The sequence below is a fragment of the Ambystoma mexicanum genome, chromosome 3p, assembly GCF_040938575.1.
Source record: "Ambystoma mexicanum isolate Mex_15411 chromosome 3p, UKY_AmexF1_1, whole genome shotgun sequence".
Lineage (NCBI taxonomy): Eukaryota > Metazoa > Chordata > Amphibia > Caudata > Ambystomatidae > Ambystoma > Ambystoma mexicanum.
This window is the reverse complement of record NC_090925.1, coordinates 831,402,103-831,429,275: the sequence shown is the minus strand read 5'-3', so window position 1 is coordinate 831,429,275 and position 27,173 is coordinate 831,402,103. Positions and strand designations below refer to the sequence as shown.

Below are 27,173 nucleotides of genomic sequence, written 5' to 3'. Positions count from 1 at the left end.
CTGCTAATCTCCTTTGACACCACGAGGGGAATCAAAACACCTTTGCGGTACAATTTTGCATTGCATAAAGAGACAGGGCCTTCAGAAACAAGTTTTACATATGGGCACTTTACATGTGGCCTAATAATCCACATTCTGGTTACATTTGTTTAAAGCATACTATAATTCTATTGAGTTTAATATCCTCATTGTTACAAATCTCATTAGGAAAGTAGACGTATGTCAGGGTTAGCGTCCATTCTTTGACTAACCAGTTCATGGTTCAGGTTCTGCACTTGTGGCCTTAACACATATCGTTATAATACGAACATTCTAGTCAGAGCAACTGGTTGCAGTATTAATTTCACACAATATCATTCATGTATTCACAGTTAAACTAAAAAGATGAGGTAGCTTTATGCTGGCGTGTACAGCGTTATGTTGGCTATGCATGTCGGCACGGCAATCCATTTCTATTAGCAGCATCGTACCATACGTTAATATAGATCACACCTTTATAATTGAATTCTAATGTTAGGGCTTTCTACTGCACATATATTATACAGGGCGCTACCATGCTTAGTGTTCTACTACAATCCTTAGATTTTTTTGCATGAGATAGAACCGGCCCATGAGCAGCATTTTTCTGATTGCATGAAAAAAGGCATTTTGTCTCTCGCTTGGGGGTTGCTTCAACTGTTTGATCTTGTTTTAAGGAGTGTGGGGACAGTATTATTTATGGCTAGGGTCTGCTGGGTGTGGGCAGGTTTATAGAGACGAATGACTTTTGTGCTGGCCCCTGTGCTGAGCCGTGTCAGGGTCAATGAAGTAAGGCAGAAGGCAGAAGATACAGTGTAAGGTTTGTTGCATTCTCACGGCTAGTCTCTCATGAGAACCGAACAACTGCAGAGACAGCAGAGGGGAAGAGGTGGGGGGAGTAGCTTACTCACTGTGTGCGTCTGACTGGGAGAACTGCGGGCCTGCATTTTAACTTCACGACTGTCTTGCCATTACAAAATGGAATCAGCAACTTACAAAATGGAGTCTCGTTCAACTCTGGTTTCACGCTGTCTTGAGGGGGGTCACATTTCCTAGGGGTGTTCCCGCACAAGTGCTCCGGGGCCAGGGCCCTGGACCCAAAGCAGCCGCCACTCGGCCTTCCCAGGTAGTGTGGAGAATGGAGGAGGGGTTCCAAGACCTCTCCTCCCACACAATATATATACATAACCTTTAATGTTTACTCCTAGATTACATCTTAATTAACCTTAGAATCTATCGCGTTGCATTCTCTAATGAATTTATACTAAGCTTTCTAGCATCAGCTTTCTGTTATATGATGAATAAGATTGTAAATATTAATTGTTCGAAAACAGATTTGTATATTTATGTATATGTTATTGAAATAAAAACCTCTGTAAACTCCCAAAAAAGATGCACCCCAAAGGCCTAGTACTAAATATTAAGAATAAGTGTAAGAAAATACAAAATCACAGTAGAAGACTGGAGCAGGAACACAAAAAAACGAGCAAATAATTTAAATTGTGCACCTTTTATATGCTCGCCTCCACTGCTGTGTACTGGAGCGTCTGCCAAGATGTTTTGACTTTTGTCTGAGTGCTGCAGGGTCCCCACTAGGCATGGGCCCCCCCTTCTTTGATGGTTGGTCATCCATTGACAGGGAGCCAGGCCAACGGTTGATGCAGAAGCAACCCTCAGACTGCTAGAGAAGTGGGACAGTAGTGAGCAGGCCTGGTTTAGTCTTTCCATCAAATTTTTTTCACTACCACTTTCCATCGAAAAACCCATATAACGATTTTTTTTATTGGGTGGTCCCCCCAATCCCCTGGTTTTTTGCCCTTTAAAACACCCATTCCCAAATATTTTTTTTAAATTGGGGGGTCTCCCCAAACCCACGTTTTCCAAATTTAATCATGTAACCCTTTAACCCTTTCTACAACCCAAATACACATACATACATTTTCGATGGAAAAATATTCAATGAAAGATTTTTTCAATGGAAACATTTTTCAATGAATACTTTTCGATGGAAAATCATTCGATGGAAAATCTTTCCATGAAAAGACTGGATACCAGCAGGCCTCTGGAACACCTTTATTTTTTTAAAGTAAGCAGCTCCACTCTGCTCCAAAACCTCAGTACTTGCCTTCCAATCTCAGAAGGCAGAGGGTGCTGAGGCCTATCCCTGTGGGACCTCACTCACACCCACTCAGCTGCTCGCTAGACCATGGAACCCGTGGCTGCATGGGCAACACAGGAAGGGGGCAATTAAGAAGTGGTTTCCTGAAAAGAGATTAAAAATCAACTAGGCCTGTTAAGGCCAACAACGTAACCCACAAGGAATAACATATTGAAGACATGAACCAGGCTGCCGTAGACGTCCTTGGCAGCAAGATGGTGCCCCATCTCCAAGTCTCACTTCGCATTGCCAAGTTTTAGAAAAGTGAACATTAACTTTGAACATACAGTGAGCCTCTGGCCTCACAATCCACAATCTCCCATGACAGTCAGTTCAAGCATTAGGCTTTCCACAGGCTTCTTTTACTTAAAGAGTCCATGGAGAGTTCAGTCTGCCTTAAGCCTGCAAAGAGGTCTACAGCATCATCCACTGGGATTGTAAGAATAGCAGGGTAAACCCTCTAGCACTCCTTATTTCTAGCCTTTAGTTTGGTGTTGGGGGAATCCTTTCTCTGCTCATCCACTCCTCCGCTCAAATCATTCACAAACAGCATGTTGCTCTTCCTTGGTCCCCATGTCACATCTTGGAGCCCTCGTGCACTATGGAGCAACAATTCTTTAACTGGAAGGTAGACTTGGTACCAAAGGTGGCCCTGGAAATGTTCAAAGTTCCCCATATTGCACCATGTGAGCGAATGCGGCAAGCATGCCCAACTCCCCGAAGTAGGGTTTGAGGGGGCATCTCGGCCTAAGAAAATGTGATCCTTATCGTGAATTCTGAAGCACATTTATACCTATATAGGAATTAAAAAACAGTTAAACATAATAAAAACACCTCACATAAAACATTTGTTAAGAGCGAGGAAGAACATTCTGGAAGCGTTGTAACACATATGTTTCTTTAAATTGATATGGGGGACGACGAGAGATGGAAGGAAAGGGTTTGGGGGATTGGGAGAGAGGGTAGGATTTCCAGAGAGCCAGGGTGTCCACACATAAGAGGCCCCGGGTGCAAGGGTCAGCGGGAAAACTCTCCAGAGTTCCTGGTCAGCGCGGTCCATCACTGGATAGGTGTCTGGGTGGGCAATTTTGGGGCCAAGTGCGATTCTTTTATTTGAGCAGAAGAATGCTAAGAACACTTTTAATAGCAAGGACAATCTAATTTACAAAGTTACTTACAAAAAAGAAAGGACCTTGTAAGTGCTGCCTGAGTGCTTCAAGCAGCGAGAGGCTTGACTAGAACTACCACAGATTAACCGCAAAGACACATTCCTGAGTGTGAGATCAGAACCTTTAAGATCGAATCTTGAAAGGTGTGATAAAAAAAAATAACACTAACAGCTCATTGTGATGTCGAAACTGTAAACTGTGAGGTTGAAGAAAGATTGTGTTACTTGTGGCATTTCTTCTCGAGAAAGGACAGTTTAGACAGGCGTGACGCAGTTATTTATACCACTCCAGCTGGATGATTTTCTGAAATTACCCACTGAGCTCACATCGGCTATGGTACGCGGCCCTTCGCACAAGTGGAGACTAGGTAAGGAGGATAATAAATAACAAAAGGGGCAAATAAAAAAAAATAACTAATTAAATCTTACCTGCTGCTATATCTAAATTCATTTTACAGCGACCCAGCATTGCATCATCCGGGGAAACAGCCGAAGAACGTGAGGAAAAGCCAGCAGCGTCACACGTGGCTCCAGGCAGTGGGTGGGAAAGGCCTTCGTGTTTCAGAAGTACATCAGGTGGGTGCTAACCACGTTTGAATAAAGCGCAAAGGTTAAAGCAGTGACAGATGTATCCAAAAACGTGCGCGTGCATTTTCAGCTGTCATGTGGGGCCTACGTTGAGAGGCACGCTTGAACTAGACACTGTCTCCTGGCAGGAACCTTACCTATATTGAACAAAACCCCTTGAAGGAACTTTGAAAATGTCAACATGAAGGTTACTACAAACCCTTTTTCTGCACAAGTCCACCATACTGCAAATTAAATCCCTGGGTGGAGAGCTCATAAAGTGCTGGTCTCTGGCAGGAAGGCGGGCTTCACTTTACAGGGCGAATGTAGCCTTTAAATGAAGTCACAAAGGATTATTATTGACTCGCACTGCACTACTACTCCACGAGACTCACCTCACACATTATCTACCTCAGGACTCATTACAACTTTGGGGGTAATTCAGGCGCACTTGCTTCCATACTTGCTTGCTGTTACCGCCACTCAGTTCCGCAAATTTACCACAGGATTATGAGTGGAGTAACAGCAGCATTAGTTCCCATTTTTGGAGTCCATGGGGATTTTGTTCTGTATACCGTGCTAGTAGTAAATTGGATAATATTTGGGCTTGAAGCTGAGTCCTCTACTTCAAGGCTGAACCTATTATTAGGTGCTGCGGTAAAAGTGGCCATAGCTCCATTAATGCCCGAAAAAGTGGGGGTAGCGGAATTGCTGACACTTTTTTACTAGAGCGCCAAAAGTCTGATGAGGCCCCCAATATTTAAAATGTGTTTTCAAGTAGTGGTATAGAGTGAGTTAGGGTTTAAATTGTGGTGTGAGAGAGTTTGTTGTGGTTATAAACATGTTCTCTGTAATCCACATTCATAAACCACATTCTAATCCACATTTGTCATGCGGATTCGTAAAATCCATTTGTAAGCATATATGTATGGGAATTCACAACCACATTTGTTAGTGTGTTTGTGTAACTTCGTCAGTCCAGACTGTAGATACATTTTTCCAGTCTTAGCAACTAAATATCCTGAGTTTGTCTGCTCCCATTTCTGAATGTTTGCACCATGCACCAATTGTAGGTGGGAATTAGGTGTAGGCCATCTTCAAAAGTTACATATTTTTTGTATTTCTTCATAAATGAGAAGTTACTTTCCTAGTCTCTGGTTTAGAAGTAGTTCTTGGTCTTTATTTAAAAGTTGAGGACTTTCTCGATGGCAACACAATATGCAGTGGATTGACTCTTGCTGTAACATTAATGTTCATCTTAATAGTCAAAGATGTAAGGTCCTTCGTTCATTTGGTTGCGTACTTAATGGGTACTGTTCTTGGCATTTTCTTAAGACGTATTGCTGCATCTGGGGCGTGACCCCTCGTAGGCACATCAGCATAACCTGCTACAGTGACTCCTTTCTTCGGAGTCTGCATCCCACTTATTCTAGTGAATTGTTTTCCAAATGTCTCGATATGTTTTGCTCCTATCAACTTTATTCTCTACTAGCGGTACCACACGGCATTGGCCGGGTCTTGAAGTGACATGCACATGGGTGTTTGCTATAGCCTTGTGGATGTTTTTTTGGGACACAGCTTCCTATTACTGAAAATCTGCAAAATCGTCAATCTCCCAAAATCATCTATACTGATAGTACAGGGCCGGATCCCGCTCCTCCCCTTTGCAGGGTCGAATGGGTGTGGTTGGTCAGATTTCACTATGGCCAGTACGCCCCAGACTGGTATGCCGACCTTGGGCCTCATTACGACCCAGGCGGTAAGTTACCGCCTGGGCCGTGACTTTACCACCATGGCGTAAACTACGTTTACGCCATGGTGGTTGGCGGACTTACCGCCCCATTCCGAGGTCGGCGGGGCGGTAAGTCCCCAATCCCCATTTACCCTTCCCCATTCCCATTTATGCCCCATAGGGCATAATGGGAGTGGGGAAGGCGTTAATTACGCCACCGTAAATTACGGTGGCGTAATTAACATCAAGGTCCCTTACCGCCATGGTTTTTTACACCCGCTAGAAGCAGGTGTAAAATCCGCCATGGCGGAAAGGGAACTCGTGATTGGCGGTAAGGGGTCGGCGCAGCTAACGATGGCGCTAACCCCTTACCGCCAGGGTCGTAATGAGGCCCCTTGTGTCCTAACATGCTATTTTTGGGAAAATCGCTAAATCGGCAATCTCCCGAAATCGCCTATACTGATAGCACAGAGCCGGACCGCGCCTGTGCAGGGTGAATTGGTGGGGTAGGTCAGATTTCACTATCGCAGTACACCCTAGACTGGTGTGCCGACCTTGGGCCAAAATGTCAACCCACCAACCCGTTATAGGGCTGGAGCCAACCCTGAACATACAAATACACATACACTTTCACAAATATATATATATAGATGGGACACACGTTGGGCCTCATCACGAGTGTGGCTTCAATCCTTAAATGAGGCAGTAGCAATATTACTGCTTCATTTAAGGGTTGGCCCAATTACAAGTTGGGCGATAAGTTGGAGTTTTATGTCTTTTACTGCCTGTTTTTGCTCGTTTTTGGCACTATTCGGCTATTCAGTGCTAATAGCCGCTTGAGCAATTACCACTCGCGGTAATGGTACCCCTCAACCCCATTGGCCCCAATGGGGAATGGAGATTTACCCCACCCCCCAGCAACTCAGTATCTGGTGCAAATTGCGCCGGAGTGAGTTGCGGATACCGCCCATGTCATGATAGAGCCCATTGTCTTTACTGTGCTAAATTTAGGACAACATTTTTGTCTGGATGTCTTAAACAAGGACCTTGCTTTAAAGATGTCAAATGCTTCTGTTCAAACCGTTTTGGCCTTATTTACAAGATGATTGGCAGGTTGCTGTGCCCAGTTTTGCAGGGTAATTCATTTATTTAATGCCATGCTTAATGAGAATTGCTCTATTGTCCGCTTTCTTTGTTATATGTTTTGGAAAGTGGAGCATACTCTTGATTGACTAGTTGGCAAAGCATCATCAGGTTTCCAAAGCCATGGCCTTGCAGGCAGTAAGTAGTATGACACCTCATTGATGCTGGTGATAGCTAGTTCTGGTTTTTTTTGATTGGTCATTATTGGGTTTTATATCCTGCAATTCTAACTGTGTTTTTTCACGGCTGCGGCTCAACAAACTACTTGAAGCTAGTTTGCAAGGTTCAACTGTCTTTACTATGATTGAAGGAATTGCATTTCAACTGAGGTCACTAAATGAGAATTCAGCAAAACAAAATAAATCAGGCTTTTGTTACAAGACTGTGGTATTCAGGCCATCACTCTCTTCCCTGGAGACCCCCTTCCTAGCAATAGCCAAGAGGCCACTCACAGACGTTGGGGTCTTAAGTGCCCGCACTTCTTTCTTAACCTAATCAATGTTGGCTTGCTTTTCCTGGCTGAATGCCCCGCTTCGGCGTCTAGGTGAACTGGCACCAATGCTTCTGGTGTCCTGGGTTGTCTGGGGAGGTGCAAGGCGTTTGGCTCTTTTCAGGATCACAGTGGGCCATGGGGTTATTAGCTCAACCCCTTGAAACGGTGCCAGACCCCTTCTTCGGTAACCCTCCTCTTCCAAGCCAGGAGTTCCTCCGCAGACTGAAGACTCACCAGGCCTAGTTTGGTCACCCCCTCTTTCACCTTCACCTCATGCTCCTCTGTCTGGCTCTCACTTCTGCTGTACTTCTTGATGGCCCTCAACAGTCGTATCTGCTGCTCCCCCTCCTCCTCCCTCTCTCTCTCTCTCTGCTCTTACACTCCTCCCTTCTATTGTTCTGCAGCTCCTCCTCTGTCGCCAGCTGCTCGCTCCTTCTGCGTCCTCTGCTCACACTCTTTATTGTTATTTTCTGCCTTCCCCTCCTGTGCTCCTCATTCCCACTGTTCTGCTTCACCTCTTTGGCTTCCTTTCTCTGATGGTCTCCCCTTCTCCTCCTGACTGCTCCCTTTCCCTTCTGTTACCTCGCCCCCCCCCCTCTCTAATGGTCTCCCTACATCTCTGTCACATCCCCTCTTCCTCTTCTCTCTGATGTTCTCCCTCCTCCATTCGCTCTTTACCTTTCTTTCATCTCTGCTTCATCCTCTCTACAGCTTTCTCCTCATCATTCAGACACGCACTGCCCTCTCCATCTCCAGACTCCCACACTGCTCCTTTCTTCTTGACTTCCTTAATCCACACAGATCCCCAGCAGTGGGTTTTAATGATGCGACGTTAACTGACCGCCATTCATATACTCTAAGCGCTTCGTGTTCTTCCATTTTAGGCATGAGTTCATGCATGCATTAAATGCTACAGATCACGTCCGGTTCATGGTTGGCCCTGTGTGTACCACTAACGGGGCTCCAGCCTAGTCACTAGCCTTGAGTTTCATGTCATGTTATGTGGATCTCGGTGGGTAAACACAGTAGGGGTCGCATTATTTAAAAGCGTACATTGCATGGAAGGGACATGTTTCATTCAAACACGTCCCATCCGTGCAATTGTCGTCATTTGCACTATGAATTGAAAACGAAAGGTGTCATTGCAGGCGTAATCGCCTGTATGCCTTTGTTTTTACACTTCACAGTGTAAATTGGGTAAATGCCACCTGCCATTTGCACATGGCTAGCAACGTTTACAGTGGATTTCTATGGAATCTGCCTGCTTTTAGCTGGTGTAAAAAGCAGACAGATTCCCCAGGAAGCCAAATCATTTACTCTAGCAGGAAAATGTCATGCTCGCTTAAATGCTTGCATAGTTGTGTGATTGAGTGGATGGTGTATTTTACACATGCTTTTTACTTTACTCCACAATGAGCATGAAATTCAGGAGCTCGTGTTCATCTGTGGTGTAATGTGAATGAAAGGCGTAAAAGCCTTGCGTAAGGCCGTTACGTCTTTCATTCACGCCTCGCCACATTTTCATTGATTTTTAAGGCAGTGAGGCGGGGCTGAACGCAACTTACCTTTCTGCCGTCTCCTTTCCTCTCTGCCATACAAATGCCCCAGTATTTGCGCCGGTATGCATTTTCATACTGGTGTAAATGCTGGGGATCCCCATGTCGCCTGCCGGCTTCATGCATCAGCATAAAGCAAGCAGTCTCCATAGGGATGCATTGGAAACACTTTACAAGCTTTAGCATTAAACACTTCCTAGCATGCTCGCATGGCAGGCAGCGTGTAATTTTAAACACTGCCTACCATGCGATTGTGGTGTGCAGCATTTACACACGGCAGAGTGCAAATGTGCAGGGCAAAAGGCGGTGCACATGCATGCAAATTATCAACATTTTGCTCAGGGGACCTGGCTATGCCTAAGTGCAAGCGTACCAAGTCCCTGCAGACAAATTATGATTTAAAATAAAAGGAGCTCCTCAGTGTGTAGTGGATGCCTGCACTTAACAGGCCCTTAAGGTCTTGTGAACTATGTCTGAAAGGTGCACATGGTGAACCGTATAAGGCCATGCAATATGTGTGTAAGTCACAGACATTCCAAAGACAGCACGCCACCTTCTGCTATGGTCCATGTTGGGTGTATGTAAGAGGTACACACAGTGCACTGCACTACCAGTGGCTGTGACCTGTGAGTGTGAGTCAGATGCGCGTAGGATGAGAGTGAGCCTGTGGCTGCAGCCATGGGCGTAGGAAACAAGGGGGACAGAGGGGACAAATCCCCCACAATTTTAAGTGGGGGGTATAATGTCATTTACCCCCCCCCCCACAATTAGAAGCGAGGCGAGGGAAACGCTGGGGTTATTTTTCATTCCAACTGGTAAGGCTTTGCTTGTGCCAATGCTGCACTGCGCTGCCTGCCAGGGGCCAGATTACAGAAACTGTACACCAGTGCAAGCTCGAAAATTGCATGTTATTAGCACAAGGGCAAAGTCTGCCCTATTTTTTTTAAAAAACACACGGACATATTGGAAAACTATTGCACCATGACAAGTGCAATTTTGCATGGCATAAGCACCTGGGCAAAAATTACCATAGTGCAAAAAAGATGCATTTTCAATGCGTTTTTTACCAGTGCAAAGTTTGCCCTAGTGCTAATATCATTCCATATTAGCACTAGGGCACACTTTGCCACGTTGCAATAATGCAGTCAAAATGTATCTTTTTTGCCCAAGGGCAATTTTTGCCCTGGTGCTTATACCATGACAAACTGCAATCGTTTTCTAATATGTCCCTTTGTTTTAAAAAAACATGGCAAACTTTGCCCTAGTGCTAATACCGTGCAACTTTGAACTTGCACAGGTGCAAGGTTTCTGTAATCTGACTCCAGATATTTCTTTTCTGCATGCCCATTTGAGGGGCACGACACCGCCCGGGCCGGGAAGTAAACCACAGGTGAGCTCTATTCCTGAGTGACTGCTGCTCCCTCCCCCAGTGCTCACATCACATGATGCACAGTGCACTACAGACAGTGCAAGCGCAGCCCGGGAAAGCGGTGAGGGGAAGGGTGGGGGCAACCAGTGCTGATTCTGCTGCGTGTTGAGGGGGTGGCAAGTGGAGAAGGCAGGCAGCAACATGTGCTAAGGATGGTGCACGTTTCCGGCGCTTCCAAACTACCATTGATTTTGTGCTTGACAAGTTGACATTGATTTCAGGTGAGGACAGGACTGGTCTGTGCAGTGCTGTGCGAATGCCTGGGGCCAAACATTGTTTTCTTTTTTTTTCTTGGAAAATCACATTTTCAAATAATGTTGTCATGCAACTTTTGTTGTTGTCTGCTCCGTGTCTGTCAGGGCTAAGCGGGATCCCTGTGTCCTACATGGCTGTCATCATGCAGTACTGAACAGACAAAAAGATGAGGGGAGGGAGTGGTACAGGGGGCTGGGCCACCAGAGACACAGTCCCGCCCAACCCTTCCAAAAAAGGACCTGCCCAAGACACAGCCCCTCCCGAGGGCCTGGCCCCTCTCTCTTCACCTCGGTATTACACTGTGCAGGGCCGGAGCATGTGCCAAGAACAGGACCCGACCGTTAGGACAGTGGCTACCAGTGCAGTATTTCCGTGGGATCACGCATGAATTGTTAAAGCTGCATTCAGTGGGTGAATCGTGTCCAACTCATCTAAATGTCCCATGCTGGGATTGCCTGTTAAATGCATCTACAAAGCACTTTATTAGTATGCTAAAAGAGACACGTATTGACCAAATGAGTACAAGGGGTGCAAACAGCAGCACATTGGCTTTTCGTGCATTTTCACGTGTAAAGCAGATTTATTTCCCTGTCTCTCTGTGGATAGGACTGTGGCAAAGAAAGGACCAGGTACCAAAATATGGCTGTAAACACAAATTATGATTTATTGCAACAAATTAGTGCTTGGATGTTGGTGTATTTTTTCTGAAAAATGTGTGGTCAATGAAGGTTTTTAAATACCATTGGGCCAGCATTATGATCAAAACTGCCAGATGTGGCCCGCCAGGGGCACCCAGTCGCAAAACTCCCTCGCATTGGCCGCCAAAACCGGTGCACACCAGTCTGTCAGGCCAGCACTTCAGGCAAGCCTGAATTTGGTCTTCTTGTCTCATTTTTCTTGCAACAGATACATGTTCTGAATACTCACTTTCTGAATACTCACAAGGCATAGTAGGTTCACCCCCCCTCCTGCCCCTCTGCTCTTAAATATTGTGTTGTAATTGTTGTAATGTACTTCCACTCTCCCTCCCTCCTTGCCCTGTGGGTGCTTTGAAACAGTATATTCTTATTGCATAAGCGCCTTACAAGGAAACAATAAATAAACACATGTTGCTTCCTTATCCTGTTTACAGCATCTCCCAAAGCATGAGGAAGAGCTTTTCTTCTATGGTGTTTTAGTTTTGAGTGGTGGGGTGGCACTGCCTGCCTGGGATAGGATAAGAGCACCTAGTATTTGGGAACACCCAGTGTGTGGTGTGAGCGCCTGGGTATCTGTTGACAATGGTTGGCATATGGGGCAAATACTTACCCTTTAATGGAAATGCTGAGCACACGCTGACCATTTGATGGTGATACCTGCTATATGATCTTAGAAGCTGGCGTTTGATGGCACTACCTGGAATATGATTTGCTTACTTCAGCATATGAGTGCAATATCTAAGGCCGCTTATATTTCATTGGCATGCCTGCTAGATGGTGTGAATTAGTGGAATGCCTGGCTTCGGATGTGAGCACTTGGCAATTAATGTAATTGCCTAGCATCAGCGTTGGTGGAATAATCTTCAGAGTGGGGTGTGCTGGCCTCACCTGGCCAAACAAATAGCGTTTGCTAGCAATCATGGTGCAAGCTTAGCTAATAAGTAAACACTATCGACTGCAGCATGTGTATCAGGAGGTCTGCTTGAAGAAATGTTTGATAGACCACCGCGCTTGTCGGTACCAGGAAACTACCAAATGGTTCTTTGTTCTGACCTCGTAGTAAGGCGTTAAGGGTTTACCGGCGCCGACACCATTTACGGCGCCGTTAACCCCTTAACGCCTGGGTTCTAATGAGGCCCTATGTATGTCTGCAGTGTGGGCCTTAAGAGGCCTTTTTGACACTAAACACATTGAGGGAAAGTGCTGAAGATCTTTGTTGGGATTACCCCAGAGCACCCCTATGGAATTAATCTGGGGTGATTTTGGACTGGCAGCTACCGAGTTTCTAATCCAGGGTCGTGCTCTGGGTCTGTATGTTAAGCTAATGAAATCATGGGCGCATACTCCTAATTCGTTGCTAAGCGAAGCATTGCTCAGAAACTCTGTTTGCTAGAAGGTGTGTTAACTTTCTGGTTAAGCATAGCATTAGTGCAGTGGTACGTGAAGGCCTTAGCCAAATACTAGGGCAGGTACAAATCAAATTGAACACTCTTGATTGTTTTCCAACACCTGTGTACTAAAGTCAATTGAGTAGAATATGTAAAATAATGTCCTGCAGTACTGCAGTAGGGATGACACCATCTCATGCGGCACAGCTGCTTCTAACAGGCAGAAGTGCTGAAAATGTTAAGTAAACAGACATTGAATATTTCCTCCTCTCTGCACAATTAACAACATTATCAAGCGTCCATAAGTATTCTTCCATCTCAGAATTGGTAGACATCAAAGGATGCCTCCCACAGAAAGAGCTTTATTTGCACAGGTGGAGAAGCAACTGCAGATCCTCCTAACTGTTCCAGTATCTTCCTGTGAGGCTGGGAGGAGCTTTAGTGCTTTGCAAAGACTGAAAACGTGGCTGCGTACAACTATGACTCAGAAAAGATTCACTCATGTTTGTGTGTGCAATATACACAAAGATATAATGGATCTAGTTGACATACAAACAATAGCAACAGAATGTGTCATGCATACCGAACGCCGCAAAATATATTTGTTTTTTTGAACAAATGTGCATGATCATCACTCACTACAAATAAATGGGCAGATTTTACTCTGTGGTTTGTGTCCGTAGCAAAGTCCTCAAGGTGTCCCCTGTCCCCCCCAGATTTTATGTGTCTCCTAGGCCCCTGGCTGCAGCTAATGTTTATTGCGTTTTAGCAGCACACAGTATGCCATGCTCTGTGACTGTGCTCTGTGGGCACACCATATAAGCTCCACAAACAGGGGGCACTCAAAGGCAGCAGACTTGTGAAGGGAGTCTGAGTAGTGTTCAAAATATATGGCATTAGACTCACAGGCAAGTACTGTGCAACTCCAAGCACAGCCTGAAAATCACTCCTGTGAGGCACGCTTTATTTCTTGCCTTTTTATTTGAAAGGTTTCTGAAGCTTGCTCATGCCACTGTGAAGGCGCCTCAGAATGAAAGCGGCACATGTATGATTGTGCTTTAATGGCAAACACACAGCAAGACCTGTGACTACTAAGATTAGCCAAACTGCTTGTAGCTTTCAGCTGCAGCTCATGTTTTATATGTGCCTGGGGTGCCACGGTACGCGGCAGGCAACCATGGACTTTGTGTAACCAACACACTATATCCAAACACAGACTCTAACCTTTAGCTGTAGGCCATATCTGGTGTATCTAGGTATATGCGCATGTGCTGTGTGTACCACTAAGATACACCTGACATGGCCACTGTGCCTCAGCTGCAGTCCATGTTGTGAGCATGCTGCATGTGGGGTACACTCAGTGCAAGACGTGCAAGCATGCAGTAATGGTCAGCGTGGGCGGTACAAACCTGACAGTGCGACAATATACTGGCCCTCATTACGACCCTTGCGGAAATCGGAAAACGATGGCGGAAATGCAATACCGCCATCGAATAGCGCTCAGTGCGACTATGACCCGTCACCGCAAAGTACGAAGCCATTAGCGACACCGTAGTGAACGCCAACGCTAACTGCACCAAGCACGCGCGCGCGCGCCATGCGAAACCGCAAACACCACCATGGCGCAAGGGTACGGCAATTCCGACCCTAGCGGACATGTACCTAACCCCATCAGGCATGGCGTAATGTACCATTCCGCCATGGTGAGAAGTACGGCATCGCGAATCAACCGTAAACGGCCCCACTGAGTGCCTGTACACCGCTCCCTGCCCACAAAGTACAACTCCCCGTAGGTGCAATGAAGTCACAATGCAACCATTGAAATGTACAAGTCACCCATGCATGGCAACGAACAAAAGAAACACAAGAGGGGCCAATGGGAGCTGCAGGGCACAGATGGCACGAATACAGAAGCCATCCCAATGGACATGACCACAGTCCCCTACCAAGAAACGCACGCAAACACAGGCACCTGTGACCAGCAATATTCCTAGAATCACATCATTCCACCAGTCCACCTGGCTGACCGGCATCTGTTACACAAAACCCAATCCCCCGCCCCTGAGCATGACAACATTCAAACTGTCATATTGGCAGCCCCCATCCCTGACCTCACGGGCTTAGTAGGCAAACGCGCCCAGTACAGTACCACGCAACTAAACTCCGAAGCTGGAACCCAATGCAGATCTCCTCACAATACATCGCCCCCCAAATAGGCATATGCCACATCACTTGCAAAGAAAAACGCTACACGGGCCAAATCAGAATAGAAATTTTATGCACATCAAAGTCACCAAGCCCATACAGCCATCAGGCCATGAACTCCAAAACACTAATCACCATTGTGGGCTGCATCCGCAAGAAATGACCAGCCACTACTTGTGTGTCGCCCTGTTCCCCCATGGTACACAGAGCCACATTCACGTACGAAAAGGCAACATGGAAGCGCACAGAACCGCAGGGCCGTCCCAATGGGGAGGCACTAGTCCAGCTGAAAGGCCGAAATGTTGCTCCGAGCCACCAGTACTGCGTAAGGGCATGTGGGCCATTGGCGATCGTCCCATAAGATCGTAATGCTGCTCCACTGATTAACACGAAGCAGCAGGTGTCGGGAGTAAAACCCATCTGCAGGAGTGGCATACAGATGGCAGTGGCAAAAGGGGAGGAGATACCTGTCAACCAAAAGAAAAGAAAAAGAACAGAATGGCCATCAGAACTACATTCCAACAACTCACTTCAATGATCACACGAAATCCACAGCCATATGCATGCTAGCCCACTCCAAAGGATCATCACCACCCCAAAACCACTTGCGACTCATAACCATCTATATCGAGGTGCAAACACCATCACAAACGAGTGTACCTGTGCATGCGTCTGTCAAAACAGAATCCATCAGATGGGAATGTTAACGTGCATGGACACAAGTGTCTGAGGGCGCGTCGAGACAGGGAGGGCTCAACAAGGCCAGATAGACGATGGTCCCACTATGGCAGCCCTGCATCACATAGCGTAGGGGAGGCGGATAGATCCCAAGAAGCCCTGTACATGGCAAACTCTGTATCAAATCACCTGCCCATGCATCCATTCATCATTCCCTCATCCCGGGATCAAAACGCCTGAATAATTACTCACATAACATTAGAAACATCCATTGAGTCTGTGCGTTATGCAGCCTGCAAAATCCACAGTGCCCCAGCCCGTAATTCCAGTGTTGTGAAGTAACATGTATTTGGGAACGGCCGGCCTCATCGCCCACGTAGCTATTGCGCATCCCAAACTATTCATATCAATCATTGCTTCCTCGCCATGGGCCCTGTCTCAAGGACATTGAACAATAGAACGTTGTATTTGCAGTCAGACCTGTGGGCATCTCCTCGCCGCTAGCTGGAAACCGAAAGCGCCGCCCTTCGAATTCCTCATTTGCAACATCACGTCGAAAAGGCATCTGTGGCCGTTTGAAATCACTAATTATTCCATCGAGTGCGGCTGTGTGTGAAAATGGCAACTGCCTTCACCCACAAATGGGACGCCCCGCCCGTCGTTGCAACTCGGTACAGTGATGCATGAGGGCCCACCGTTACTCGAGTACTACGTTCCACTGACCCTTCACAAGTCTGTTCGCGACTGCACAGATAGTATGTGAAACAATGGGACCACAGCAGAATGAACATATCAACCAATCTTACACGGCCATCGGGTACAAATACATGATTGCAATAGCAAGATGCCATTCCCCGAATTGCAGCGTTGTGCACGGGACGTGCTCGGCCAAAGGGGAGAGCAGTTTGCACAGGTGGAATTAATCACCACAGGTGGAGGCCATACAGCCTGAAAACACATAAATTGCACAGCCAGTCTCCTCCCACAACCACACCGAAATGCTACCAGCAGGACTCGCGATGTTGGCCCTGGGGGACCTGATAGCACTGCAAGTGCTCCAACTCCAAGAAGAAGACGAACATCAACTACAACCAGCCGCACGGAGGAGACGCAGGAGGAGGAGGAGGCCAAGGCAGGGCCAGCAAGGCCCACCAGCACAGCCACTACCACCACGCAGGCAGCCCGCAATCCCACGCCTCCGAGCACATCCGTTCAACCTCACTGATGAGCAGATCCACACCCTCTACCGTCTGGACCGGGACACCATAGCCGCCATTGTGGACATGACACAGGCTGACCTTGTCAGCATGATAGATAGCCCAACCGCCATCCCACCCCTACTGAAGGTGGTGTCTGTACTCCACTTCCTGGCCACAGGCACCTACCAGCACACAGTCGGACAGTTGCATGGCATTTCTCAGCCACTGTTCTCACGGACACTATTTCAAGTGCTCGATGCCCTCCTGCAGCACGCAGACGACTACATCTCTCTACCACGCTCGGAGCAGGAAATTACCAACACAAAAGTGGGATTCCATGCACTTGCCGGCATACCGGGTTGCATTGGTGCCATCGACTGCACCCATGTGGAATTGGTCGTCCCACATGCCATGGAGGCCCAGTACCGCAACCGAAAACAATTTCATTCCCTGAATGTACAAATGGTGTGTGACTCCAACAGGATCATTACACATTGTTGTGCCCGATTCCCTGGATCAACCCATGATTCTATGGTCTTGAGGAACTCTACAATACCACGCTACATGGAGCGACACGCAGGGAACAGATCCTGGCTACTCGGTGAGTCTCATTACATGCATGATTATGTGGGGTATGTGAATTGGCAATGACCTGGCAGGAAGGGGGGGGGTGTGCGTACGTATCAATGGCATTCCACATCATACGTTTCTCGTCCACATACAGGTGATGCTGGATATCCACTGAAGAGATGGCTCCTCACACCAGTCCGGAACCCACGGGACCAGCATGAGGAGGACTACAACCATGCCCACTCACGTACCCGTGTAGTCATTGAACAGGCATTCGGCCTACTGAAGACTCGTTTCCGCTGCCTCAGCAGGTCTGGCGGGGCACTCCTGTACCGCCATGAGAAGGTTGCAAGGATGGTCATGGCATGTGTCATGCTCCACAACATGTGCGTACGTAGAAATGTGCCCATGCCCCCTGACGCAGAACTGCAAGCACCTGATGATGGTCATGATGAGGGTGGGGATGTGGCAGCACCTCATGGAGTCTGCGAGGCACCGGAGGCCCGTGACATTCGTCAGCATCTCATTGATGTATGCTTCTAGCACTCACGCCTGGTGGCTGATACATGGACACGGGACTCGTGGCACTGCGTGTGTCTGGGACATGCACAATATGGACTGTACGCCTATGATGGCCTAGTACACACAGATCAATGTCCACACATCTCATTGGTTGATCGTGCACTTTTTATGGCATATGTGATGTCATGTTGAACACCCTATCGACCCGCCACCCAAGTGAGCCCAACACACCCCCTCCACCCTCCTACCTCCCCCCCGAACACCAGTGTCCAAAGATGCTCATTGTCAGTGGGCTGTCGCTATTGCAAGCCCCCTCTGCGGGTATCAGGGGCACCCCTGCCTGTGGAGCGCAGGTTCCTTCCAGATCTACGTTGGGGGCTGCCCTGGACGGAACTTGCAACGGATGATGTGTCTGCCTGCTCACGTCCATGCATGTCCCTAAGGGTTTGCGAGAGCTCAGTGAGCACACGGCGCACTGCGGCAAGTTCGGCACATACGTCTTTGGACGTCGCATGCAGTTCCCCCCTCAGGCTCTCGGTGCTTCTCTCCATTTGGACTCTCAGGCTCTCGGTGCTACTCTCCATTTGGACTCTCAGGCTCTCGGTGCTACTCTCCATTTGTGCCCTTAGCGTCTCTGTACCTCTCTCCATTTCTGCCCTAAGTGTCTCAGTTGATGTTTCTATGTCTGCCTTAGTGCCCCCACATTCATCGGCATGGTCCTTGAGGAGTGTGGCCAGTTGCTGCTGTTGTACGATTAACTGGTCGAGGGACTGTTGCCTCTGCTGGGCCATGGCCATTTGCGGGGGTGCCACAGAGGGGCTGTTGTCCTCATGTTGCCTTGCCACAGGGCTTGTGGGGGATGGCCAGTCGTCGTCTTGTGGGTGGCCCTGCGTGGTATCCTCATGTTGTACGGGATGGGACAGACAGGGGGATTGGGACAGGTCATGGATGGATCTGACTTCGACATCCCCGTTTTCTGTGTCCGAGCATGCTGCCATCAATGGGGTGTCACCTATGGTGCTGCTGCCACCAGAGGCAGTGCCTTCTGTGGCATCCATTGGGGGGACCTGTGGTGGTGGTGTTGTGGGCATGCTGGCTGCTGGGGTGCCTGTTGATGTTCCCTCCTCTGTGCTGCCACCTGATTTGTGCTGCTGCCGTGTCTTGATGCGTGCAGCTGAGGTGGAGGGTCTCTGGCCGTTGGTCTTGGCCCTCTTTGCAGGTGTGCTGGTAGGGGTGTCCTGTAGCTCGTCGTTTGGATCGGACCCTGTGGTGGAGTAAAGGAGGGCGAGGGTTATTGATGGGTCTGTGGGAATTGGAATGGCATTGTATCACATGCTTTGGGGTGGTACCTGAGGGTGATTTGGGTCGGGGCCTTGGAGGTGCTTTAATTTGTGTGTGGAGTGAGGGTGCAGTTGTTTGGCAGCCTGCAGTTAGGGTGTGCCTGCTGCACGTGTAGTGCGTGTATTAGGGGTTTTTAATTATTTATGTATTTATTGTGGGTTTTAACGTGCGCTATCAGGCCGATGTGTGTGGACGTTCTCCTGGACATGTGTTTCTGTTGCACTATGTGGACGCATGGTACTTCACATGGATGGACTGTGTGGATTTGGCATTGTTTTATCGGGCCCACCTACCTGAATCTTCGGATGTCTGCACTCCTTTCTCCATCCCTCCGACTCCCTCTATGCTCTCCATTCCGATGGTGGAGGCACAGATTTCTTCCCAGGGGGTCAACTTGATGGGTGATTCAGGACCTCCCCCGGTGGCTGTGGCAATGTTGCGGTTGGCAGAGAGTATGCTGCGGACGCGTATCCGCAGGTCGTCCCATCGCTTGCGGCATTGCTGTGGGGTGCGGGGTGCGGTCCCCACCGCACTTACCCGCTGTGCCACCAGAGCCCATATGGTCTTCTTGTTTGCAAGTGCCGTTCTGGTCATTTGCGTGGAGAAGACGACGGCAGCATTCTCCTGGAGGGTCTCTGTTAGCACGGTGAGTTCCTCACGGGAGAAGTGGACCTGCCGCTTGCGGTCGCACGCTTTCTTCGCTACTTTTCCCATTTTTCTTGGTTTCGCTAGGGTGGGTGACGGGTTGGGGTGTGTTTCAGGGTAGTGATTTTAGTGGTTGTGTGGTTTTAGTGGTTTTATAGGTGTACGGCGGGATGTTTCCCGTTCCGGGCCCATGTTTTTACTTCCGTTTCCGTATATTTCCGGTCACCGTACTTTCCGGTAGGCGCACACTGCGGTGACCGCTAAGAGGGGTGGCGGTATGGCACCTAGGGCGCCGTACGGCGGCGGTGTGGGCCGTTTTGGGGTCATTTCCGCCATCTTGGACTTTGCACTTCCGCCGTGGCGTGGTGCTCGTGCCCGATGGGTCGGAATGGGCCGCACTTTGCTCCTTCGTGCAATGGCGGAAACGCTATTTACGCTGTGGCGCTCCGGTCAGTCACTTTCCGCCAGGGTCGTAATGAGGGCCACTGTGTGCAAGACTGCCGCCCTTATCTTATCTCTGTTGTCAAAAACCTTTATATTAAACTCTGTTCCTCGCTCTCCCTTGTTCCTCAAATTAACCAAATTGCTTCCTCTTGTTTTTACCAACTTGACGTCCTTCGACACCTTCTCGTTCTTTCTGCATGCAATTCTGCTGTCACTGGCCTCATACAAATACAATGACATTTAAATGATGGCAGTGACCCTTGCCTTGGGCGTTGCTTTTTTGGGGAGGAAGCGCAACACAGGTTTGAATCCCGATCCCGTGTTATAAAAGAACGATAGTCTCAACCACCGCAAAGTAATTAGGATCAGAGGTGCTCCCTGCATTTTTAAGTCACTCAAATGCTTTCACGTCACCACCTTCATTCCATCCGCTGGCTACATATACGCCCCAGAGTAGGTGCTGTATTTTCGAAATGTATCGAGCGTGCGTATGGTGAAGAAGCCTAATGTCGCCAGACAAATTAGAAGGTGTGGGGGGGAATCTGAGAAGGCTCGCGGCAAAAGCCAGGTCTTCAAGTTGCTGTAGGGCGCGAAGTCTCGCAAGATCTCAGAGTTCCCACAGTTGCGTCTAGGTTGGTTGAGGTTACAAAGGTAGCACAGATATTGAGGAAGCAGTTTCCAGCGGTGGGCACCAACAACAGAAATTTTTTTACCACACATTGTAGAGGATTTGAAAGGAGAGGGTCAAGCACATTTTTGTTATGGGAGCGCAGGCGTCTGATGAGTTGATGTGTAGAAAACAGATTGGAGAAGCAGTCAGGAGTGCTTTTTGGACTAGAAGCAAGGATTTACAGCCGCATCTCTGTCTGGCAGTGATCCAATAGAAGATTTGTAGTGTGGGGTGAAAGTAGGTGTAGAGGTTGGCATTAAAGATGAGCCTGGCTGCCATGTTCTGGGGAATGTGCAGCTTATTTAGGGGAGATCCATTGACTCCTTCCAGTAGGGGATTGCATCAGTCCAATTCAGGGTTAAGGAGTGCTTGTGTCACAGATTGGAGATTTGAAGGCAAAGAAAGGTTTTCATGCTGCAGAGGAATTATAGAATGAAGTGGCCAGAGGAGAGAGTGGAGTTAACGCGGGCCTCAAGCTTGCGAGAGGAGACGAGAGTCACTACAAGGCTTTTGGCTTCTGAGGCGTTCATTATTTCGGAGTTCGGGACTATTATATTCTGGCAATATACGAGGAGAGTGGTGAGAGCTTTGAGCGATCCTAGCATGAAGAATGATGCTTTGGCGCTAGCAGGCAGATGAGTTTGGTTCAGGGTGCAATTGATGAGATTGATGCAGCATTCTAGGAAAGGAGGTCATTTCAAAGGAATCTGCATGGTGGTGCTTTAAAATGTGACTATTATAAAGCGCTCCTGGGGTTTATTAAGCACTTTGCCGAGGAATTGGAAAAGGTGAGCTGCCTTCCCTTGGTTCATTTCAAAGGAATTGTGGTGATGGGCCTTACTGAGATGACAGATTGTTGGTGTGTATCAAATGATGAGCTTTAGTACTAAGGTCAGGGATAAGAAGCTGGGGTCGAGTTTACGATTAGGTCTGGTTCGTTTTGGGTGTGATTTGTGGCATTTTGAGTGGATGCCCTTTTTTAGTTAGTTAGTTAGTTAGTTAGTTAGTTAGTTAGTTAGTTAGTTAGTTAGTTAGTTAGCTAGTTAGATGCATAGACAGCAGGAAAAGCCACGAGATAAGAGAGTGGTCTGAGCAACTAACTGGAGAGGTGGCGGGAGCGGCAGAGTTTGGTCTGAGGAAATTAGATGGTTGAGGGTGCAATCGGTGCAGTGGGTTGGACGCTTAACATGCTAGAATAGACAAAAGCAGATTCTGGAAAGAAGAGGCAAATACATTGTTGGATCCTCAATCCAGATGTTAAAATCTCAGGTGATGAGAATCTGTTTGTGCCTGAATTATATTGAGATTGTTAGATCCAAGAAGCCTTGAATATAGCTGCAGTCTTTTCCAGGAGGGCAGAAGACTGTAATGAGGACTTGAGGGGGGTTAATATAGGGGAGACTGACAATGAGAGATTGAAAGGAATTAGGAGATGCAGTGCGGATTATGCATGGTTCCAAGGATAACTGGCGGACAACAGCTAGCTCTCCTCCTTGTTTTTTGGGTTTTGTCATTTATGATTATGAAGTTAATATGGATGAGAAGATCAAGAATAATGTATTTGACCCGTCTAGCCAGGTTTTGGAGAGCCTGAGCACATCCAATGCTTGATTCTGGCTAAAGTCATGTATCCATGAGTTGTGTTTCTCGACTGATGTGGTGTTGGGATGTGTCATCATCAGCATTGTGCGGTGAGAGTTGGATTCTACTGAAGTGGATGTAGTGGAGAAGATGTTGAGCGATTGTAACAGACTTATCGTATGCCCCTCAATGGAGCCAGAGCATTTTTAAGTGGAATGAGGGAACCTCAGCCCACACTCCTCTTTCAGACCGTTAAGCTGTTGTTCACTAAATACTCCCTGCCTCGTACTGTGAAGTCAGCTGATCCATTTCTTTTTTGTGTTCTGTGTTTAGGCCGCTGTTGTGTTGATGGTCGTTTCTTCTCCCTTCTAGCTGCTCACATATGGAATTGTCTTCATCTCCAACTTTATCCTCTCCCTCAATGCTCCCTCAATACTCCAAATTCAGTTGCCACCTTGAGCCCCATCTCTCTTCTTATGCCTTGGTTTAATCCTCTGCTTTCCTCCTTCCTCTCAGACTGAAGGCCAGTGCCAAGAAATGCCCTCGGAGTACACGATCGATATAAAACATGTTACCATAACGTAACATAACAGATGTCCCAAATGAAACCAGCAAAGTATCACCTTCCTCTCCTCACAAACTGCCTGTGTTTACCTAAACTCAGCTATCATTTCCAAATGATTTGCCATTGTATGCTAGGGGCCTCAAACACGTGACCAAATTCTACCATTGTTTGCCCATATATGGCCACTGGAACCATGGCTATACTGACAGTTTACACCCAGGTTCTGCCAGCCTATGCCAAAGTGTTGACAGCGTATGATCCAGAAAAACTTTCATAGGCCCAGGTATGACTATTACATGCCAAGGGAATGTCCCAATATATCATGTAATGTGGCAATTGACACATTGTGCATATGTTTGCACTGCTTCACAGGGACCGATATCTTATTTTTTTTGTATTATTAATTTTATTGAAATTTATAGAAAACATACAAACAACAAACTTATCAGCATTGTAATCGTATAACTCATTGCATAGAATCCTCACCCCATAACCACCCCCAACCTTCACAGAATCTAAAAAGCAAAACAGACCAATTTATTATCACATGTCATCCAAAAACCCACCCCACATATCATCAAACAATTTCAACTTTTTGTTCCTGCGAAGGATAACCTTCTCAATTCTGGCCACTTGCCTCAAGTCCTCCACCCATTCTGAACAGGTTGGCCTCTCATCACATTTCCATTTTCTCAAAACAATCTTTTTCGCAGAATTCGCAGCCCTAAAAAACCAGCATTTCTGTGGATAAGTGAGATCTTCCACTTTATTGTCCTCACCCAAGATGATAGTGTTATAATCAAAATCCTCTTGCAGCAATAGAACCTCATTAATCTTCTCAGTGACACTCCTCCAAAATGTCCTCAGTTCATAACAGTCCCAGATCAAGTGTTCAAAGGAGCCGACATCATGCTTACACCTCCAACAGGCCTCTGAGTCAATCATCCCTCTCGCATAAAGTCTCTGGGGAGTCCTAAACACCCTATTAAGAATTTTGATCTGGCGGCATTGTTCTCCAAGATTAATGGATGTCAGAGTTACGTTTTTACAAAGGAACCTCCACCTCTCCACAGTCATATCAGAGCCAAGGACCTCAGACCACTTAGTTAACAACCCCTCTGCTGGCGTGTACTGTTGGCTCAGATTTCTATATACTTTGGACGCCATACCACCTAATGTCTTATATTCAGGTAGCCATAACTGCCAACCACCGCCATCAACAGTTCTCTGGTTCTGCAGCAAACCTCTCAATTTTCTGTATTCACCCATTGTACAGTCTCTGAGATCTTTAATTTGTGCAAGTCTTCTATAGCTGATCCATTTGCCGTCTTCCATCAGATCACTCAACCATAGTACACCACTCAGGAGCCAGTTCAACCACAATAGCGGCCTCCCATTCAGCAAAATACCTGGATTCAACCAGATAGGGATGTAATCATTATCACATACCTTGCGCTTACTTTTCTTCCATAGTTCCCTCCAACAAGTTCTCAGGAATCTTGTCGGCGGAAATGAGCGATAACCAGATCCATCCACCGTGGACAGTATGGCCCTAGGCGGCAACGGAGGAGAACCACTTGATTCTGCCAGCGTCCAAACATCCTCCGAATCTTCAATAAATGGAACCAGATGCCTGGCTCCAAAGGCCAAATGATAATTCTCAAAGTCAGAAACCCCCAAACCTCCACAGTCTTGGGGCAGCTGCAATTTCCACAAGCTGAGGGGTGGCTGTTTGTTCTCCCAGAGAAAAGACTGGATTAAACTCTCAATTTTCCTCCAATGGCCCTTCTTCACGTCCAGGGGAAGCACACTGAGCACATAGTTGATTTGCGGTGTTGATGTCATTTTGATGGCATTCACTCTCCCCCAGAGACTCAATTTATGTGCACTCCATCTCTTCAGGTCCAGCTCCAAAGATTGAATCACATGTGTAATATTGACATCCATTATTTTCGGGACATCATTCATTAGCCAAATCCCAAGGTATCTCATCTTATTCGGACACCACTTAAAGGGAAAGCCCTGCATCTTCAAAACAGTGCAAGTGGTTGATGCCGGCAGCGCTTCCGACTTGGTCCAATTGATCTTGTATCCAGAAACCTTGTTGAACACATCGATCAACTCCATCAGCGCAGGAATGGAGCTCTCCATTCAGGGACCGATATCTATCAGGAGTGTTGAGATAATGATTTGCCCATAGCAGGTTTCCTACACTTAAAATGTACCTAAAATGGCAAGCAGATATGCAGTCGTCCACAACACCATAGATTGTCTGGTAGTTTATGAAGTGTACAGCCTGGGGGTAAGTAAGGAGGCAGCTCATTAAGCAGGCAGTACTCTGTAGGTGTATAAAGAGTATCTATTCAGAAGCATTTACAGGTAAGAGGTAGGAAGGAGACTCACCGGATCATCCAGCGCTCCCATCTGCATGAACTGTCCCACCGCACACTGCTGGCATCACGCACCTCAACATTCTTCCTTCGCTCACCACCCAAGATACTACAGGCTGGTGTATTCCCTCAGGATGATCGGGCTTTGCATCCTTGCTCTGCACCGGAATGCAAATGTCAGTGTAAGGTTTGCTCTCTAGAGTGGTTTGTGGTTGGTGAAGGCAGCATGTCCTCTCTGGGGGATCAGTCTTTGAAGCCTGGTGCGACTCCCGAATTTGAAGTCTGTGCTCTGGATGGGAAGGTGTGCAACCTATTAAGATGCCTTAGTGTGTATGTTAATGTGTGTTTGGTCTCTAAAATGGGTGTTAAGTGTGGGTTGGTCTTACTGGGTGCTCATGCTTTGTAGTTGTACATGACCCTTGATTTTAATGAGTCTGTTACTCACGGTCAATACACCTGATTGGGAAATTGTCATTGGTAAGACAGAGGAAAAAGGAATAAACACAGTTGCACACCAATGTATATATGTGTTGTAGAGAATTAGGTGGAGTAATGAGGTGCAGAGGAGAGAGACACAACCCTGAGACTAGGTTGTGATGGTCAAAAGAGCAAAAAGACAAAGGGTGTCCACGGGCTGTGGATCACTTGCGTCCCCTGCACACTCCATTTTGTATCCAAAGACAAACAATAGGTAAGTGAGTTGGAGAATTATCCTTATCCTTACCACGGAAATCCTGCTAGAAATTAATCACCCCCTAGAGAGATTAGAGTTTGTGACCTTTACTACATGAGGAGGTATGTCCTTAAAATGGCAATTACTTGCAAACCAATATTAACATGTATGTAATCAACATGTAATTTGTAAGGCAGAGCACAGGCATGTTTGCTTCCTTGGCTGGCCATGCTATTGCCAACTATAGTTTTCAAAACGTCAAAGAATGGTCATCACATGGCCCATTGCAGGCCTTCAACCATCGAAGAACTCTAGACAGAACATCAATATCAGCCATCCCAGTTTCAGACCACATACTGCTGGTATATGCCCCAGTACTGTCAATATATTGTTAACACATGCCTTCCTATGTCCATCTATAAGCACTACATAGTATGCTTTGGAACTACTATGTACAACTATGGGCATCATAAAGCCAAATGACAGCAAGGATGGGCCTAGAAACAGCTGTCATAATGCACAGGTATGACCCTAATAGTCCTGGGAACTCTGACTATATGCTCACGTTTAACTGTAACATGTTCTTTCACAGACTGAATGCGCCCAGGTCCTCCCAGTTTATGCCCCATCACGTTCACAAGATTAGCTGTTTTGTGCTAAGGTACTGCCACGTTATGTCCAGGTACTATCATACGTATGCCAAAATGTGCTGAGTCATACCTAAGATTGGCCGCAATCAGCCTAATAGCTGCAACCATATGCCCTGCTTTTGAATCTTACCCAGGCACTGTTAGCAGCTTATATTGGTGCACTGGCAGTTTATGCACAAAGTGCGAACAACAAATGTTCTAGAGCTCCCATCATAAGCCCACGTGTGGCATTCATATACCCAAAAAATGTCACCAGAGTGCCAAGAATCTCAATGAAATGTCCTGGCACTTCCGGCCATTTCAAGGTACGCCCAGCTTCTGCCTTGTACTGGCATTATTTACCCAAAGAGCGTCATCAGATGACCAGGTATGGCCTTAGATAGATGACCAAATATGTTTTCCGTATTACCCACCAAGTGACCATCATATGCCTAA

At 47.1% G+C, this 27,173-nt stretch overlaps 1 protein-coding gene across 1 annotated transcript in view; it reads left to right on the top strand.

Moving 5' to 3' along the window:
* The first annotated feature begins 3,617 nt into the window (after positions 1–3,617).
* The window catches only part of LOC138580958 (perforin-1-like), a 40,922-nt gene continuing 17,366 nt past the window's right edge, over positions 3,618–27,173 (top strand). Inside the window, exons 1-2 of the mRNA XM_069651917.1 lie at positions 3,618–3,712; positions 3,803–3,920. The gene's annotated coding sequence lies outside the window, so the exon portion shown is untranslated. The remainder of the gene's footprint in view (positions 3,713–3,802; positions 3,921–27,173) is intronic.